The sequence below is a fragment of the Dasypus novemcinctus genome, chromosome 9 (genome assembly GCF_030445035.2).
Source record: "Dasypus novemcinctus isolate mDasNov1 chromosome 9, mDasNov1.1.hap2, whole genome shotgun sequence".
Taxonomy (NCBI): Eukaryota; Metazoa; Chordata; class Mammalia; order Cingulata; family Dasypodidae; genus Dasypus; species Dasypus novemcinctus.
In genome coordinates this window covers 76,038,127-76,058,238 of record NC_080681.1, presented here as the reverse complement: position 1 = coordinate 76,058,238, position 20,112 = coordinate 76,038,127, and the positions used below count along the sequence as shown (strand labels likewise).

The following is a 20,112-nucleotide window of genomic DNA, read 5'->3' as shown; positions in this document are numbered from 1 at the left end:
AAGACCAATATAATCCAGGCCAGATTCATTGTTTTATTTAATTTTTTCCTTCTGATTTTAAAAAATGCTAAAACTTTTTATCTAAACTTTTACACTAAAAGTATGATACTTTCTGTGCCTAATGGATAGGTTGGCTCTGATAAAGGTTTTGAGAGGATGGGAAACAAAATGGGAATGGGTATTACATAGACATCAGGAAGCTGCTGCCACCATCGGACTGGTGGCACACCACACAACAGTTGATGCTTCTGGAAACACCAACTGCTGCTGCTAAGCAGGAACCTACATATCTTCCCTTAACACTGCTAGAATCTTTATTACTGATATTGCTTAAACAGCCATCACACTTAAAGTGCTAGAATTGACACAGCTGCCACTGAGCCGAAAACATCTGGGCTGATTCTGCCAGAGGCACGGTCAAGAGCAGAGTGGTTTTTAACTCTTCCCCTTTCTTATCTCCATGCAGTACCTTCTATTGGCAGAACCTGCCCTGAGCAGAAAGCAGTAGGCTTGAGAGTCTGGGGGTTGTCATTTGCAGGCTTCCTGTTCTGGCAGTACCTAGGAAAACATAAAAGAACAAATGCAGGGTTGAGAACCAACCTATAAATATCTGGCACATGCATGTTAAGTCGGAGATGTCTGTGAAACATACAAATGGGAATGCCAAGTGAGATCACACAGGAAGGGAGTGGGGAGAAAGAAGAGTTGGACATCTAAGACCAACTAAGGATTACCAACATTTTCATCAGATAAGGGAAGAGACACTGGCAAAGGAGACTTAAAAGAAAGTAGTCAGAGGAAAAGAAGCCAACTGTGGAAGCTAAGAAGGGAGAATGTTTCTAGGAAGGATGAATGAGCAACTCTTAAATACTGCTGAAAGGTTGAATAAAATGAAAACGTAAAGGTGTTATTGGATTTCATATCAGGAAGATTGTTGGCAAACTTGAAAATTATAATTTCACTAAAATGTTCTGTTTAAAAGCAGAAATAGCTGCATGTTTTCTGGTTTATTTTATGAAAAAGCCCTCTAATATGTGGATTATTACTGCACATATCTAAAATTTCAAACACAGATTTCTGACCTCAAGTTTAGTCTTCATTCTACTATTCCCAAAATTCATAAAAACAATTTCTCTTCTTTCTTTACACAGAGTTACATTGCAAAATAAAAGGTTCCAATTATTTCTTGCAGAAATACTGACCATGTGAAACTTGGTCTCCATGGATTCAAATCAAAATTATACTTAGATACCAAATTCCAAGGCCTCTAGACTTTTTCACTGAGAGGCACTTTGAATGTGTACAGCTGGAAACCAGGAATAGTGTGTCCTTCCCGTTACTACCTCCCCCAACAGTTATTTTATCATCCTTCCTTTAAAGAGTGGGGAGGAGTTTTTGTCCTGATTCCTTTATTTTATGACAATGAAAGGGAATTTTAGATCACATCTGTCAGCTACCAAAGCCAAGGAAGCTGTCTGCATAAAAGTCAGGTCTTAGAAGATGAAAGGTCAAGTAATAACTGGTGAGGTGCAAAGGAAGAAAATGAAACTATTGGAAAATGAGAAGGAAAAAAAAGAAAAATGAAGAGTTACAGTGGAAAACTAAGTAGCTGAGAAGGGCCCCAGGAGGATATTCACAGACGGTTCTGAAAGCCCGTGGAGTTACAGCCTGGAATGAGTGGCACCAGCAGTAATATTAAAATAGAGAGAGAAATATTCTAAGGAAGAATGGAGTTTTGCCATCTCCAAGACCTTAAATTATCTGGGGAAAATCAGATATATTCCTCCGCCTTTTCCAAAGTTCATCTCTTTCCTGGATTGTTGCAATCGTCTCCTAATTGATCTTCTTTCCTTTGGTCTAGCCTGCCTCCCAATTATTCATTCTCTACACTGCAACCAGGATGATCTTTCAAAAGCACAAACCTAACCAGCTGCTTTAAACCCCCCAGTGTTTCCCATTACTCTCAGGAGAAATTGCACATTCTTTGACGTGGCTTACCTCTCTTATCTTTTCCAACCGTCCCACAACACCCACATCCATACCCACACACCTGAGCTTAGAACATTCCAACTATAATAACAACTCCCCCTCTAGTCCTACACACCCTTTCCATCTCAGCTGAGATGTCACCTCCTGTGCAAAGCCTTCTATGACCCCGACTGGATTAAGTGCTCTTATATGTACCTCAACCCCTTCCTTAGCATAGTTACCTATAAAGATTTTTATTTATTTGCCTGATTTCCTCACCAGACTAAACTCCCTATAGGGCTGGGACTGTCTTATTTATGATTTTTAACTCTACAGCCTAGCAGAGCACATGGCCTCTGATATCAACAAGGATTCATTGAATGAATAAATGAGCAAAATAGAAAGGACACAGGTAGGACCATGCAGGGGCCAGAGTGTGCTTAGATATGCTCCACCCAAGCTGTCTCGAGTCAATGTAGCCAGGACAGAATCGCTGTTGAAACACCCAACATCAGCATGAAGACTAGGCCACATGTAAGGTGCAAAAACATAGGATGTAAACCCAAGGATGAGTTCTAAAATAAAGCGTGTGGTGATTTTAAAGAAATATGGGGCAAGGTACAGGGAATGGTTGAAGGAGGGGTGTTTAAGAGGAAGGTGGAGAATCATCAATTCAGGGCCCTTTTAAGTTGAAACTGAGATCCCAGGGAAGTAAGGAGAAGAGTTTGAAGGAACTAATCCAGGCTGAAACTACATGTATACAAGGACATCTAGTGGAGTGGTTCTCAAATCAGATTGCACGTGCTCATAGCCATCGTGGCTCCTCCACCTCTTAGTAGCCGTGTGACTTTGAATAAGTTACTAACCTTTCTATGCATCAGTTTTCTCATGTGGAAACAATGATACTAATAATGCCAGTCTCTTATGGTCATTATGATTTTTGAATAGTTCATTTAATAAAGTATTTAGCCTAGTAGCTGGTACATAAAATCTCTCAATAAATGTGAGCAATCAGTAAAGGTTAACAATACGATGTATATACCATACATACCTGGTCTCTGCTGATGGCCCATGTTTAGAATTTTATGAGTCCCACTTTCACATGTGATATGCTATATCTCATTGAACCTAACAAAATTCTTTCCACATGCAACACATAACAGGACAAAACTATAATTTGAAATTTAATTAAGATAAACCTTATTTAATGGCATTTTGTATCTGTTCATGACACTGCCAAGGCCCTGTCCCTTCTCCTTTCACCTTGTTTATTATGGCTAGAGATGACAAGCATTTTTTCCCCTCTACTCTGTACTTCTGCAGTTTCTCTCCTTAAAAGAACTGTGGCAATCCAGCAGGAAATCTAGCTGTATGGCACAGACTTTAGTTGGATATGGATTTGAAGCTGGATCAGGCAGCTTCATTCCCCAGAAAAGTAGAATTATTAATTTTATGAAACAGGTAAGGAAATGGGGGTGTTTTCTTTTCTTTCTTTTTTTTTTGTTAAGTGATCACTTGCTTTGCAACATGCATTTTATGAGTGGCAAAGCAATAGAACTGTGGTTTTTTTCATTCTGATGCAAGGTGCAATATTGGGTAAGACATTCTTATGCCTACTTCAGCTTTGACTGATTTCTTACAATATCATATTCTCCTCTCAACTCGATGTTAACCATTGGCTGCTCCTTTTATTTCTTATTTCAGAGTTGATCCCCTCTCTTCTAGGTTGGGATTAGGATAAGATGAAAACTGAAAAATTTCTGGCTTTTTAAAAGGAATGATATATAAATGGTACCTGGGTATTTGGCCATGAAACAGACAATCAAAAAATTTTTAAATAAATAAAAGGTCCATGTTATGAAATTATTTTTCCTCAGTCTAAAAATGCAGATCAAGTGTCTGTAAAATCCAGTGGGATAGTTCCCTAGGATTGGAATAGATGCTTCAATATAGGTAACTCCTGCTCTGATCCCCTCACTATGCCTTGGCCTCAGCTTGTTTCCTTCCTTCTAGACTTCTGCTGATTCTCACTATTTTATACAATTTTACCATGAGTATCTTAACTGATAGAGCCTTTTGATTCGTTAGGGAAATTCTTCTAAATTTCCCCCTAGGTTTCTAGGTTATTTCCTTAGACTAAAAATAATCCATTTGTAGAATGTGAAAGCAATTTTCCCCTACATTATTGAATACCTTTATGTTTTATGATAAATCTGATTTCCCAAACTTTCTTAGTTCTTGGTAATTTTTTCATGGCATTCCTAGGCTCAAAGAAATACCTAACATTTCTATTATCAAGCAGTTGAGTCCAAACAACTTAATTAGTATTTGTGTTTTAACAAGTTAGTAGATATTCAAAAATACTACACATAAATTGAAAGAAAACCTATTTTATATTCTTGAATAATGACATTTACTTAATAATGGGGTTTGTGTACATGTTGTACATTAAAAATTTCTCAAGACAATATGATTGGATACCACAGCCTCACATTGATTTTTATGCAATGTGTACTTGGCAACACAGCAACAGCCAAATCCCAGCTTTGAAAGGACATGACATTAAAGGAGTGTAGCAAGATCTAATATTTAAACTGTGAACTCCTTCAAGCTAGCAATTTATGTGGAGTCCTACAGATGTCAAGTTATTGCTGTGTTTTTCTTGAAAATATAAGTTATCTTGAGGTGCCCATGTGAGTTTGCTGTGGTGCCACAAGTACTTAGTACACAATTTGAGAACCATGGTGATAGAGTATCACAGTTAATCTTTCCTATGACTCTGATTTAAGTATTGCCCATTCTACTGTTCCTAGAGAAGAAAACCCCGGCTAAGATTAGATATGGAATTTCCCTAAGTTAACATAGTTAATAAATAGTAGAATTAGGTCTGACTCTGAAGTTCCTGGTTTTCCCACTATACTACTGAGATAGGTAGGATTGATTAGTATTCTATGTCTAGTCCCACTTCCTTTCAATGTGCATTCTTGTACTGATAAAGTTTGTGTGATGGTTTGAGGCTATTAAGTACCCCAGGAAAGTACATTCTTAAAGTTAGCTCATTCCTGTGGCTGTGGACCCATTGTAAGTAAGATCTTTTGGTGAGTAGGATCTTAAATTAAGATGTGCTCCACCTTATTCTGGTGAGTACTGATCCTCCTACTTGAGTCCTTTATAAGAGAATGACATTCAGACAGAGAGAAAGCTATGGATGCAAGAAGCTGAGAGCAACAAACAAAACCCAGAAGAGAAGGGAGACACCAGCAGATGCCACCATGTGCTTTGCCGTGTGACAGAGGAGTCCAGGATTGCCAGCAGTGTTGCTTTGACGATGCTTTGATTTGGATATTTTTCTTAGCCTCAATACTGTAATCTTGTAAACTAATAAACTCCCATTGTTAAAAGCCAACCATTTTATGGTATCTGCTTTAACAGTTTTAGCAAACTAGAACAGGCTATAAAGCTAAAAACCACTTAGAAATTAAAGCCAATTAGAATTTGCCAGTTAGATATACACTTGAGAGCTTAAGATGGGAGTCAGGTGGAGGTCTTCATCATGCTACTTTGGTTGGTTATGTGGGCAAGTTGGCTAATGGAGACTTGGGCATTTTTTTCCTGCAGTGGAATTCCAGTGACTTGACCCTAGGCCTGAGTGTCAAGGTCATTACTGTGGCAGCACTGAGCACACTCATTGTTCCCTTGTCCAGTCACCAAATTTATGGAGGTCAAAAGCAGTTGCAAGGGCAGCAGTGGAAGCTCCCTAACTGGCTTCCTGATTCTTGGATTATAGCCAGTGAGGTATGTACTTATACTCAATGGTTCTCATAGCAGCAACCTGATTCCCCAGCTTTTTGACTGTGGCAGAAATAGCAGCTCTCCTGGGAGGTTCATTCTTGTGAGGTTTTTGGACATCCCTGGAGGTCCAACCTAATGCCCATTCTTCCAACCCTTTTGACATTTTAGATAACACTGATAACCCTGTGCCAAAAAAAAAAAAAAAAAATCCTTAAAATACCTTGAGTAATATGTGTTTCCTGCACACGGTTGTATAATTATATTATACCTATGCTAATAACTTTTTTTAAGATTTGTTTATTTCTCCCCTCTCCCTCTATTGTCTGCTCTCTGTGTTCATTTGCTGTGTATTCTTCTGTGTCTGCTTGTATTCTCATTAGGTGGCTCTGGGAACTGATCCTGGGACCTTCCGGAGTGGGAGAGAGGTGATCATTCTCTTGTGCCACCTCAGCTCCCTGGCCTGCTGCATCTCTCTTCTCTCCTCTGTCTCTTTTTGTTGCATCATCTTGTTGCGTCAGTTCTCTGCAGGGGGCCAGCGCTCCTGCATGAGGCAGCAGTCCTGCATGGGGCAGCAATCCATGTGGGCCAGTACTCCAAATGGGCCAGCTCGCCACATGGGCCAACTTGCCTTCACCAGGAGGCCCTGGGTATTGAACCCTGGACCTCCTGAAATACAGGAGGCCCAATTGCTTGAGCCAGATCCACATCCCTATATTAATAACTTATAAAAAAAATCCATTACATTTGTATCAGAGAGGTAGAAATAAGATAGAGCCAACATGACTTGTATGTTTAGAAGGCTAAAAAGGATGAAATTCATGACCAACTCAAAAAAGCATAGAACTGAATTCAGAGTAGAGTCCATTATATATAAAAGAACATTTCTAAGACGTTAAAGGGCTACTTCCCATTTCTACTTTTAGGATTAATTAAACAGATTAAACAGTTTAGGTGGATGATTTAAAAAATAAATCTTCCCAAATTCTCATCAGTAGCATTTTTTTCTTGGGAAATAAAAATCTCTCTCTCACACACGTAAATATACACACAGGCAGGTAACAAACTGTGTAATTAATATGTTTATGTAATTTTACCAGGAATATGAGGAAAGGGGTTATATTTTAACACAAAGGTAAACACATCAAGAAATCAAACTTGTCAGAGTATGAAAAAAAGCAAACAAACTCTTGATAATCCTAAATTTAAAGAACTCTCCCAAGTTTCTATATGGTCCTGAATTTGGGAAACTGTCTCTCCTAAAGGACTAGTTCCAATAAAAAGATTGAAAGAATTGCATAGCACCTCTTCAGTATCTAGCCTTAATATTATCTAGACCCAAGCTTGCCTTGTAAATCAAAAGAAAGCAGAGATGTTGTTTGCCTTGAGATCAGAGGTATCAGGTAGGCAAAAAATGGAAGGCACCTGCCAGGGGATCATTTGAGAGAGTTGAATTAAAGTCCAAGGCTAAGGGGGCCAAACAAGATGGGGAAGCACTCCAGGACTAGCAACAGGGAGAAGCCGTCATCACCTCTAGCTCTGAATAGGCAGGGAAGGGAACTCTTACTGGAACATGGTGAGAGCTACAGTCATGGGAGAGGATGTGCCCAGCAGGAGCTTTAGCCATAGGTAGAGAAAGGCAGCTGTTACCAAACCAGCAGGGCAGTAGAGCCGGTCAAGTATAAATAAGAGCAAACGTCCCTAAAACCCATCCTGCATAGAGAACATTTCATATTGTGTTGTCAAAAAGTCTGGATTCCAATACAACATACTAATCAAACGTCCTAGGGCATGTTTCTTAATGTGCTGCAATTGTTTCCTTGGCTTTAAAACAGGAATAACAGTGCCAAGGATTTCATAGGCTTCAAAGGAAATGCTATATCTAAGAGTGATTTGAAAACTATGAAACAATAAAATGTCACTTGTTATTTTTTTGTTTTCAATCTTTTATAATTACATTATCTTATTGTTATCACCTCGAGAGACACTCATTGATTTAGAAAAGAATATTTGCATAAACTTTCTAACACCAAGATATAATTTTTCTGTATGCCATTGTCTTTCATAGTTTCGTCATTTCTGGCTACCAGTATTCAAATAGTATGGTACATGAAACAAAGTACAGTGAAGAATTTTTCTAAGAGTGGATAGAATACTCTAGCTTTAAAGGAGCTTAAACACAGGTGACAAGGTAGTCAATGCCTTAATTTCTTTCAGCAAGTCCATGTGAAAGTTTGGGGAGATGGTTGTTCAGTCAGTCTTTAAATCTCTGATGTCAAATACGGCAACCTATCCCCAGATGAACCTTTTGAGCCCATGGCCGACATTGCTGATCCATTTACAGAGCCCAAAGACAACATTAGAATCATCCTCTATCTAACATTCCAGGCAGTTGCTAAAAATTGACTGGAGGTGGCACATACAATGAATCATATTCACCATCACTGCATACTCAACAGATTGGCAATGTGTTGAATTTATTTTTTATTGTGGTACCTATTACATATAACACAAAACTCTCCATTTTAACCATTTTTAAGTTTACACTTCAGTGGTATTGATATTAATTATATTTACTACGTAATTACCACCTCCATTACCAAAGCTTATTCATGACCCCAAAGAGAATCCCGGTATCTATTATGTACTAATATCCCATTTCTGCCCCCTCCCACTGACCCCTGTTAACCTCTAATCTACTTTCTATCTTTATGAATATGTTCATTCTAGATATTTCATAAAGTAGGATCACAAAATATCTGTCCTTCAATTCTGGCTTATTTCACTCAACATAATTATTTAAAGGTTTATCCATGTCTTAGCATATATCAGACCTTCAATTCTTTTTATGGCTGAATAATATCCCATTGTATGTATACACAATTTCTTTATCCATTCATCTGTTGATGAATGCTTGGATTGTTTCCAATTTTTGGCTAATTGAATAATGCTGTTAAAAACATTGGTATACACATATCTGTTCAAATTCCTATTTTCAATTCTTTTGGGTATATGCCAAAAGGTGAATTGCCAAGTCATGTATTATTCTATGTTTAAATTTTTGAGGAATAGCCAAACTGATTTCTACCATTTTACATTTCCAGGATAAACATACCAGGTTTTCAATTTCTCTGCATTCTTGCCAATACTTACTATTAGTAATCCTAATGATTGTAAACTGATATATCATTGTGGTTGTGATTTGCATTTCCTTAATGACTAATGATGTTGAGGATCTTTTCAAGTACTTAATGACCATTTGTATATCTACTTTGCAGCAATGTCTATTCCTGTTCTGTGCCAATTTTTTAAAATTTGGTTGTTTATCTTTTGTTGTTGAGCTGAGGGAATTCTTTATATATTTTGGATATTAAATCTTTATCAGAAATATGATTTGTAATTATTTTCTCCCATTCTATAGGCAGTACATTGAAATTTAGTGAAATGTATTAGTTTGGTGCTCATATATTTTTAAAGAAGATACCAAAAAATTAGATAAAGTCCAGAAAAGAGCAATCAGCTTAATCAGCACCTGGCAATATTTTCCTGCAAAAAGAAGACTTAGGGAGGATAAGAATAAAATCTTCAAATATTTTCAGGTTTGTCCTAAAGAGAGGGCAACTAGTTTCATTGTGACCTCAGAGGAAAGCATTAGTTCCAAAGGGTAGGAGTATGAGAGAGACCTATAGCAGCTCATTTTAGTATTCAGAGCTACCAAATAATGAAGATATAACCTTTCAAAAAACAAAGTTCATTGAACCTGGGTGACCATCTGTCAAGGGTGTTACCAAATAAAAGAATTCCTGATTTAAGAAAGCAGGTAAGCTAGATGACTACTAATATCCATACCAGGTATAAATTTCCACAGTACTTGTTCTTTTGGGGTGTTCAGTGTGCATATCAGTTCTTAGAGGGTAAGTGTAAGAAAAGCCATATTGGTTCACTTGGGAATCTCCAGATGGGTATAGAATTGGCAAAGTCCCATGCAATCCATTTGCTAGCTTTATTTTATAATGTGTCAGCCAGAACTCCCCAGCCAATATTTTGTGCCCCAAAAAGGAAAGACCACTATGTGGTAAATTATTGATGATGCTGCCAAGAAGGAATTTCACTCTCAGATCAAATTTGGATTAAATGTAGAAAATCTAGGGTATTAGATTTTAATAATCAAAAAGTTCTGTCAATGTGCTTAAAAATAGTTTTTTCTTTTTAAAGGTCTTTTTGATGTAATACTTGAAAGTTGAGATGCAATCAATCATTAACAATGTTTAATATTCTCTACCTTTTAGAAATACAATATAGTCAAGGTGCTGAGGTGTGAAAATTGGCTGAAGTTCAATTTTTATATTAGATGAAACCACTTTTGAAATACCATTTTCTTACAAACATTCAGTTTAGCTATTTCTTCAATATTTCACCTGTACCCATCACTACTTATTTAAATTAAAAGAGTTTACCTGATACTTAGGACTCTAGGCTCATAGGGGAAAAGAGGACATGGTATAATAACAATAAGAAAAGCAAAAATTAGACTTCCCAATCTCTGTAATAAAATCTCCAGGCAGCAAAATAAGATTTAGAGATTTTAATACAGAATAACTAATCATAAAAATATATAATATCTTAATATAGAATAACTATATGTATTTAAATATAAACAAGCAAATTTATGCAATGCTGTCGCTTTTCAGGATAGCTTTCAGGGCATATATTTTGTATTATTTCTCTCTTTCCTCAACACTTCACATTAGGCTTGAAGCATAATAGGAATCAATAGGTATGGAGAGAACTGAGTAAAATACAAACCACTAAATCTTCGCTTCTCTATGCTCCTCAGAGTATTCAACACATAGAATTATCTTATTTGCCTTATACATCTGACTCCCACACTAGCTTGTGAGCTACTTGAAGGCTCAAAGAGTGATATTTATTCAACTTATTCTTAGTGTCTTACTCATTACTTTATAAGCACTCATTCAATGTTTGTTGAATAAATGCTTTCCTCAATGAGATTATATTCATTCACTCAAATACCCATTACCAAAGACCATAATATTTAAGGAAAAGAACAATGGAAGGTAAATGAAATTAAAGAAAATAACAAAGGCTTTCAGAGTGGCCTGAACCAGATTTCTGTCCTAAATCTACCATTGACTAACCATTTAGACTTTGGGAAGATATTTAGCCTCTAAAATCCTCAATATTTATAAATTACTGTCGTATATTATATTTATGTTCATCTTTCAAATTATACACAGATATATTCTAAGTAAAACAGTGGCATCACAATTAAGAACAAAGGCTTTAGAGTTAGATTGCCTGGTTTGAAAGCCAGATTCAAATTTACTAGATATGCAGCGCTGGAATATTTTATTTACCATCTCTGTGCTTCAAGATCAGAAATTTTCTTATTATTCTATTATAACTACATTTTCTTGGTTAAATGATATTGGCCCATCTTATCTTATTTATTGATTTGCTGAGATCCACAGCTAAATTACCAACTCCTTTCTGGACCTTAGTTCTATTGCACTTTTCAAAATCTTTCAGTTCCAATGTTAGCCCTCTAGGGTGAGTTCTATCTCTGTTCATATCTCCTGCACCTTTCCAGTCACTGTAATTAAATATTTTTAAATCATCTTTACCTCTTCTCACTCCCTAGCTAATTTTTATCTAAGAATCTAAGTCTTCCTCTGCAGTGTTTTCCAAACCCATGTCTTCTGCTCTATTCTCACTTCTGGCACTCCAGTTTTTGATTCCTATCATCTTTCACCTGGACTATAGCATCTGGCTTCTAACTGATCCTTCAGCTTGTAGTACTTCAGTTACATCCTTCATACAATGACCACACCAATCATTCCAAAGTACTGCTCAAATATGACTCTTCTCCCCCACACCATTCAGCATTCTAGATTGCCTACAATGTAAAGTTGAAATTCTTCAGGTTCACATTCATAACTCTCTTAATCTGTACTCCTTTATCTCTCACAAAAGGAAAAAAAAATACTAATATTTATTTTAGAACCTATTTTAGGTTAGCATTGATGCTACAAACTTTTACATTAAAAAAGACATTTAGGGTACTCACTTCAGCAGTACATATACTAAAATTGGAATGAGACAGAAAAGATTAGCATGGCCCCTGTGCAAGGATGACACACAAATCCATGAAGCATTCCATATTTTTCAAATGTAAGCTATGGACCTGGTAATAATCTTACGAGATTACCTCATAATCTGTAACAAATGTGCTGCTATGGTGTGGTGTGTTGGTAGAGAGGTGTTGTAAGGGAATTCTGCAGATGTGCATGATTGTTTTGTAAGTTTACAACTTACAAAAATATATTTAAAAATATATTTTAAAAATACGATAAACATTTTTAAAAAATAATTGGATAGGTTGGGGGGAAATACACTAAATGTAAGATAAGTACTTATAGTTAGTAGTAAGATTTTGATGATATTCTTTCATAATTTGTAACAAATGTCTCAACAATGTAAGATGTTGGTGGTGGGTTGAAGTATGGGACCCCCATATGATGTTATGCATGTTTGTTTTGTAAGTTCACAACTTTTACTATATACTTTTTGTTTATATATGTTCACATATAAATTATATAAAATAATAATAATAGAGTGGGTTGGGGGAAAATACACGAAATGTAAGATACTTTGAAAAAAAAGACATTTAGGGATGCAGATGTGGCTTAATCAGTTGGGCACCTGTCTACCACGTGGGAGGTCCAGGATTCAGTTCCCAGTGCCTCCTAAAGAAGACGAGCAAGAGAGCAAGCTGATGACAGGCTGGCATGGCGAGCTGAGGCAAGAAGATGACACAGTGAAATGACGTATGAAAGAGACACAATGAGAAAAGACAATGAGAGTCACAACAAGCAGGGAACAGAGGTGGGTCAAGTGACCGGGTGCCTCCCTCCCACATGGGAGCTCCCAGGTTCAGTTCCTAGTGCCTCCTAAAAAGAAGATGAGCACACAACGAACAGACACAGAAAGCAGACAGAGAGAACAAATAATGAGGAGGAGGAGAGATAAATAAAAATAAATCTTTTTTAAAAAACCATTTAATTCTTTCTTCTCCATTGTGATTACCTTACAGTCATTACCACTTCTCTTCCTGCTGATGTGTGACCTGCTGCAGGCCACTTCTCCTTCAGCACAGAATGAGGCCAGATTTTACTCCCCATCACCCTTTGTGGATTTTTCTTTCATTGGCTGCCATTTTTATCTTCCATATCTGCTTTCAGACCTTGCCTCCATTTCCTTGCCATGGCCCACTGGATGGGTAATGGAATTTCAGACTGCTTGAATAGGTTATGATCTGGTGTTACCATGAGATACTCCTTTCATCATGAACCGCTCTTGGACTCCAAACATAGAAATGGCTGGCAAAAGGTATGCCTTCAAGGCTTCTGGGGCATGGCTAAAGCCAAATGCACATTCAGATTTCGACAAAAACTCTGTGAGATGGGCATTATTAGCCTAATTTCTTTAAAAGGTCCGGAAGTGGAGCCCAAGTGCTCCGAGATAAAATTCTGTTCTATTTTCAAAGTACATGCTTCTTGCTTGTACTACCAATCTTGTTTGCACATGCATGCTTCCATGTACATAGTGAACTTGCAATCATAAAAACAGTACCTCTTATTAGGTATAGTGGTTAAAATTATTTTTGGTTCTACTCTCTCCATTCCGAAACCCTCCAGAATAACATGAACTCTCTCCTTCAGTAAGAACACAGCAGAAGTTTTCTCTCTACACTAGGGAGAGCACTATATATAGAAAAAGGCTTAAGAAGCAAAGGAGACAAATCATGCTATCCTAGATTGGTGACCGTGAGCACGTGATTAACTCCCAGGAGGCATTTTCTCATTAGAAAAGGAGAATGACATATCTTACCTCATTGTGTGGAAAGGATTGAAAAGTCTATTTTCAACACCTAGGCATATCAACAAATATTAACTCATCATCTCTTCCCTTCCCCCAAATGGCTATCTCTTTCTGCTGCCAATAAAGCATATAAGTTAAATAAAGAACTTACTCTGCCCATAAAATTTTAAGTTTCAATTATAGTCTTCCAAAGAGATTGAATTCTGCTTTGTTTGGGGTTAACATTTTTATGAATAAAGTGTCATCTATTGGGAAGAGTTATGATCAAATGAAGGACTAATCTAATTTCTTTCCTTGGATTCATTAGCCAGGGAAGGGAAGAACCCACTAGCTGCCAAAACCTTGAGTAGAAGTATAATTGCAAAAACGAAACCATCTTACCACATAAAGAGCAATACAATGCTAACCTCAGTTATTCAATCTCAGATGGAGAGAAATGAAATAGAAATATGAGTTATGTGAGGTGCTCCAAGCCAGTTTACAATATTTTCCAGGAATTTATTTCTTTCTAATAGCCATGGAAAAAAATACAGAACAGCTATTTTGACCTTACAGTGTGTGTGGCAGAGCATCTCACAAAGTTTTCTGATTATATTTTATTGCTATTTTATTGTAAAATCTGTGTTTTATCAATTTTTCATAGTCAATTAGATTCAGAAGGGCCCTTAAATATGATCTCAGGCAATATCTCACTCAGTGCAAGCAACTCATCTGCAGTCTCCAAGGAATGAATATCTTGCTTGAGGGAAAAGAAAGAGTGGGATGATAGTAAATCCTTATGAAATAGATTCGTTCACAGATTTATTATTAATATCAAATTAGTTTACAGTGTTATTTAGCACTAAATATTAGTTTCCTTGAGAAAACTAATACCAAATATATTTCTAACAAAACTCTTCCAGATTATACTCCTTTGCAAATTCTGTCCTCCCTGTCTTTCTGCTACCCAATGTCCTTGAATAGTATTCCAGCCCATAGCCAGGTCCCTTCTGATTCTCCTTCGTAAGCCATCCACATTTACTGCTGCAGGCACCAACTCACTGTTGATGATTCTTAAATCTCTATTTGTAATTCAGAACTCTCTGGAGTTCCAGAAGCTATTGATCCAACTGACTTCTAGACATCTTCACATGGATGTTGCACAAAAAACTTCAAACATGAGTCCAAAATTGAATTCATCAAGTTTACCCCCAATCCTCTTGGCAATTAGTCAAAGAAAAATATATCACTAAGGTTTACTTACTTTTTAAAATATACCTAAGTTCTAGAGTCAGAGTGGAAACTTAAATCATAATTACAAGGAATAAGAAATATCAAATGGTATTTCCCACTACAAAACACCTAGAATATGGTTAATTTATAGCAAACATTGTTTTCCTTTTTATAAATGAACTTTTTTGAAGTATAATTTGTGTGCAAATGGCTTCTTATTCTGGGATATAATGGAATAACAGGAAACAGACTTACTCTCCTCAAACATCTTGAAATCCAGAAAAAAATATGAAAAACTGACCTTCAAGCATTGGAAAGCAGGCAGCATGGAACGGAGAGAAGAGAAACAAATAAGGTAAGTTCTTAATGCCTAGAGTGGCAGAACAATGAGGGGAAGCTCAAATAGACTAGAGTTTAGGAGGCAAATGTGGTTAGAATTTGAGGGACATAGTACCTGAAGAGAGAGAAGTACATGGAGATAGAGCTCCAGAAATCTGCAGAAAGATACTCTGTATACTTGGGTGGGTGTTAACTATGCATGCCTGAGTGGAAATGACACAAGGCCAGGAAAGAACCATTAGAAATCAGTAAATCAAGAAATTTCCACAGCTCACAGAGGGTTGAGAACAGTTTGTGTGCCAACCCAGTCAGACTGGAAAGCAATTATAATAGGGCATCAGGTAAAGGCTTCAGAAGAGTATCACAATAGTAGTGGGTTTAAACTAGTTCCAAACTTAAAGTTACTCTGGACATGCCTCAACAAAACTTAAAAGCAAACACTGAAAAGATTCAACTGATTCCAAGTAATTTAATTTCATGCCAGAACAAAGCTCAAAACAATATTTAGGAATATAACAAAAGTCAGTACCAAAAGTTTAACAGTCACAATGTCTAACTGCAATATAAAATTAACTGGCATTCAGGCAAATAGGATAGTATAGCCCCTATTCAGAATAAAGATGAATTGATAGAAAAAGACCTATAAATGACATAGATGATAGAAATAGTAAACAAGGATGATTAAAATATGTTCCATACTTTCAGGGAGGCAGTGAAAAACAAAAACAGGATGGAGAAAAAAATGCAAGATATAAAATAAGACTCAAATGTAATTTCTATAAATAAAAATAAAGTGTCTGAAATAAAAATATATATACAGATTAATTCCTGAAGAAGAAAAGTGAACTTGCATTGAAATTATTCAAAATAGAGCACATAAAAGAAAATATTTTAAAACAAAATGGACAGAACCTCAAAACAAAAAGGAGAAAATAATCATTAAAATGAAGGATAGTTTCTGAATTTCTCAGGCAAACAAAGTAGTATGAATATATTTCCAGTAGACCTGCACTAAAAGAGATGTTAAAGAAAGTTCTTCAGACAGAGGAAAATGTTACCAGATGGAAAGTCAAATCTACACAAAGGAATGAGTCCCAGATATGGTAAATATATTAAACATTTTTTCTCATTGTTAATCTCTTTAAAAATAGCTGACTTTATAAAACAAAGTGAGTAACAATGAGTTGTGACATTTAAACATAGGTAGATTTAAAATTTATGGAAAGATAGACAAGAGGAAAGCATAAAAGATAGAGGAAAAATGAAGTACACTGTTGTAATGTTCTTACACAATATGTGAAGTGGAGTAATATAAATTGTAATAGGTCAAACGGTATATTGTAAAGCAAAGAAGTATAGCAAATAAGTCGTTAGTAGTGACAAAATAGAATACTATAAATTTCTCAATCCAAAAGAAGGAAAAAAAGAGGACAAAAAGGAATAAGGAACATAAATGACAAATAGAAAGGTGATCATTAAAGCTTGCTACATTGATAACTACATTAAATTTAAATGGCCTAACTATTCACATTAAAATTGCACAATTGTTAGACTAGAAAAAATTAAAAAATAAAGAAAGTTTACCTATTGACCAAGATAGTGGTGCAAGATGCTTCCAGGCTGCCACTCCCCAATTAAATCTTTTAACTAACAGAAAAAACTGCCAGAGCCGTCTCCTTCAAAACTCCAGAAAACAGTTAAAGATTACAAGTAACTGGGAAAGTGTCAAAAAAAGAAAATACAGCTTTAAAATTGGAAGAAGAAGCTCTTGGCTTCCTTGCTGGCTCCTTCTTCGCCCCTTACCTAGCATGTTGAAGAGCCAGCTTGTGCTCCCAAAGTGGGTCCTTGGCCCTGTTTCAGAGGGAGCAGAGTAATCCCTATGCACATCCTTCAGTGCCTGTATGTTGGTACCAACCTATCCAGTTGTAGACTAAAAAACTGAACAAGAAAATTCTTCTGTGATTCACCCTCCAAAAACTGGCCCTGCAGGCAGAAGCAGTTGGCAGGCAGCTAAACCAGGATAGAAATAATAAAAAAAAAAAATTAAGTTAGAGTGGCCTGGAGCAAAGGATAACCTGCTTTAAGTCACACAACAAGGAGGAAAAGAAAGTCTATTTCATATGGAATAGAGCCATCGTTTGAATTCCTATTCATAGGAGAATTCATGTGGCCACAAGCAAGCACAAGCCAGGACAAGACACAGGCTAAGAAAAGGTGAAGAGAATCTGCATTTCCCTTTTGTCTTGACTGATCTTCTTGATAGGAAAGCTAAACTCTGCAAGAAAGCACCAGCCAAGGAAAAGCCAGTTTTCAAAGATGTTAAAGGTGTTTCTTGCATTAGTTGGTTTACTTTGTTCGCTATCAGCATGCAAGGAAATCTGTGTCATATCACTACTTGGATACAAACATCAGTAACATAGCTCAGGGTTTAACTGCCAATGTTAACACTTTAAAATATTTAAATGTATAGTTTGAAAAAAAAAGATTACAAGGAAAGCAAAGAAATAGGTAATGATGGCCTCTCTAAAGGAACAAGATAAAAATCCAGAAACCATCAATGAAGAAGAGCAGACTTCAAGTATATTGGACAAAGACTTCAAAAACTTATTCTCAGTATGCATGAGGAGATAAGCAAAACACAGAGAAAGAACTAAAGAATATCAGGAAAGCAGTGAATGAAAAATAAGAGAGTATCAATAAAAAGATAGAAATTTTAAAAAGGAACCAAACAGAAATACTGGAGTTAAAGACCACAATAACCAAAATGAAAAACTCTCTAGAAGGGTTTTGACAGCATATTGGAGCTGACCAAAGAAGGAATCAGTAATCTTAAAGACAAGAAAATTGAAACAATTCTGGCTGAGGAGCAGAAAGAAATGAAAATGAAATAAAGGGAACAAAACCTAAGAGATGTATGGGGTACTGTTCTAGTTTGTTAAGTTTCTCAAAGCAGATACTATAAAATGGGCTGGCTCTTAGCAATGGAAGTTTATTAGCTTACAAGCTTACAGTTCTGGGGCCATGAAAATGTCCAAATCAAGGCATCATCAAATGATATCTTCTTCCTGAAGACTGGCTGCTGATGACCCTGGACTCCTCTGCCACAAAGCAAGGAACATGGCAGCATCTGCTGGACTCTCCCTTCTTTTTCAGTTCCATGGCTTTCATCTTGTTTCTATGGCTTTCTCTCTTTGTTTACATTTTATTCTCTTATAAAAGATTCCCATAAGAGAATTAAGATTCACCCTGAATGAGCTGTGCCATATCTTAAATTAAGATCCTACTCACCAAAAGAACCTACTTATAATGGGTTCACACCCACAGAAATGGATTAACTGTAAGAACATACTTTTCTGGGGGCACACACAGCTTTAAGTCACCACAAACACCATTAAGCATACCAATACATGTATTCTGGAAGTACTAGAAGGAAAAGAAAGAGAAAGGGGAAGAAGGAATATTCAAAGAAACAATGGCAAAAAATGTTCCAGATTTAATGAAAGCATGAATATGTACAATGAAGTTGCCCAACAACCCAAACAAGAAAAACTTGAAAAGAAATATTTCCAAATCATAGGAAACTAACCTGTACCATGAACAAGTAGAGAGTTCTGGGAGAAGCAAGAAAAAAGCAACATGTTTGGGGACAAGGGAATCCCAATAATATTAAGTGCTGATTTCTTATCAGAAACCATGGAAGCAATAAGGCAGTAGGTTAAAATATTTGAAGTGCTGAAAGAAAACAATTGCAAACCAACAATTTTATATCCAGAGAGCCCTTCTTTCAAAAAATGAGGGAGAGATTAGGACATTCCCTTATAAATAAAAGCTGAGGAAGTTTGTCACCACTACACCTGCCATACAAGCATTGCTAAAGAAAGACTTTAGACAGTGGATTGAGGTGGCATAATAAAGACCTCCAGTAAAGGTCACAATCTGGGTAATTATAAATGCCAGTACTATTGTATTTTTCTTATATAACCCCACTTTTTACTCTTTACAGTTTCTAAGATACAAATGCATTAAAAGTAAAGATAGGAAAGTGGGCTTGGTGCAGTGGTTAGGGCGTCCGTCTACTACATGGGAGGTCTGTGGTTCAAACGCCGGGCCTCCTTGACCTGTGTGGAGCTGGCCCATGCGCAGTGCTGAAGCGCACAAGGAGTGCCATGCCATGTAGGGGAGTCCCCATGCAGGGGAGCCCCACGCACAAGGAGTACGCCCCGTAAGGAGAGCCATTCAGAGTGAAAGAAAGTGGAGCCTGCCCAAGAATGGTGCCGCACACACAGAGAGCTGACACAATAAGATGACGCAAGAAAAAGAAACACAGATTCCTGTGCCACTGACAACAACAGAAGCGGACAAAGAAGAACACACAGCAGCAAATAGACACAGAGAACAGACAGCTGGGGTGGGGGGAGAAGGGGAGAGAAATAAATAAAAAATAAATAAAATTAAAATTAAAATTAAAAAGTAAAGATAAATATATGATTTTGGACATACAGTATATAAACATATAATTCATAATAAGCACAACAAAAAGATGGGGGATGGAAGGGTATAGGAATGGTATATGTGCATGCTATGGAAGTTAAATTGGTATCCAATCAAACAAGATTATAATAGATTTAGGATGTTAAATTTTAGCCCCATAGTAACCACAAAGAATATTTTTGAAATATATATATATAGTAACAAAGGAAAAGGGACTCAAAATGGTACATTACAAAAATTTAAAAATCAAATAAATATGAAAGGAGGCTTTAACAGAAGAGTTGAGGCACCAAAAGGTATTAGATTTACAAAGACCAAATAGCAAAATGGTAGAAGAAAAGTCCTGTATTATCATTAGTTACTTTAAATGCAATAGCTGTAAATGCTAATATTGTAAAAGAAGATCTCAAA

The 20,112-nt window shown here is 36.5% G+C and overlaps 1 non-coding gene across 1 annotated transcript; it reads left to right on the top strand.

The window, feature by feature from the left end:
* Positions 1-11,837: 11,837 nt before the first annotated feature.
* Positions 11,838-11,944, top strand: LOC111759441 (U6 spliceosomal RNA). Its single transcript, XR_002793424.1, has one exon. It is a non-coding gene; the product is annotated as a U6 spliceosomal RNA (small nuclear RNA).
* Positions 11,945-20,112: the final 8,168 nt, after the last annotated feature.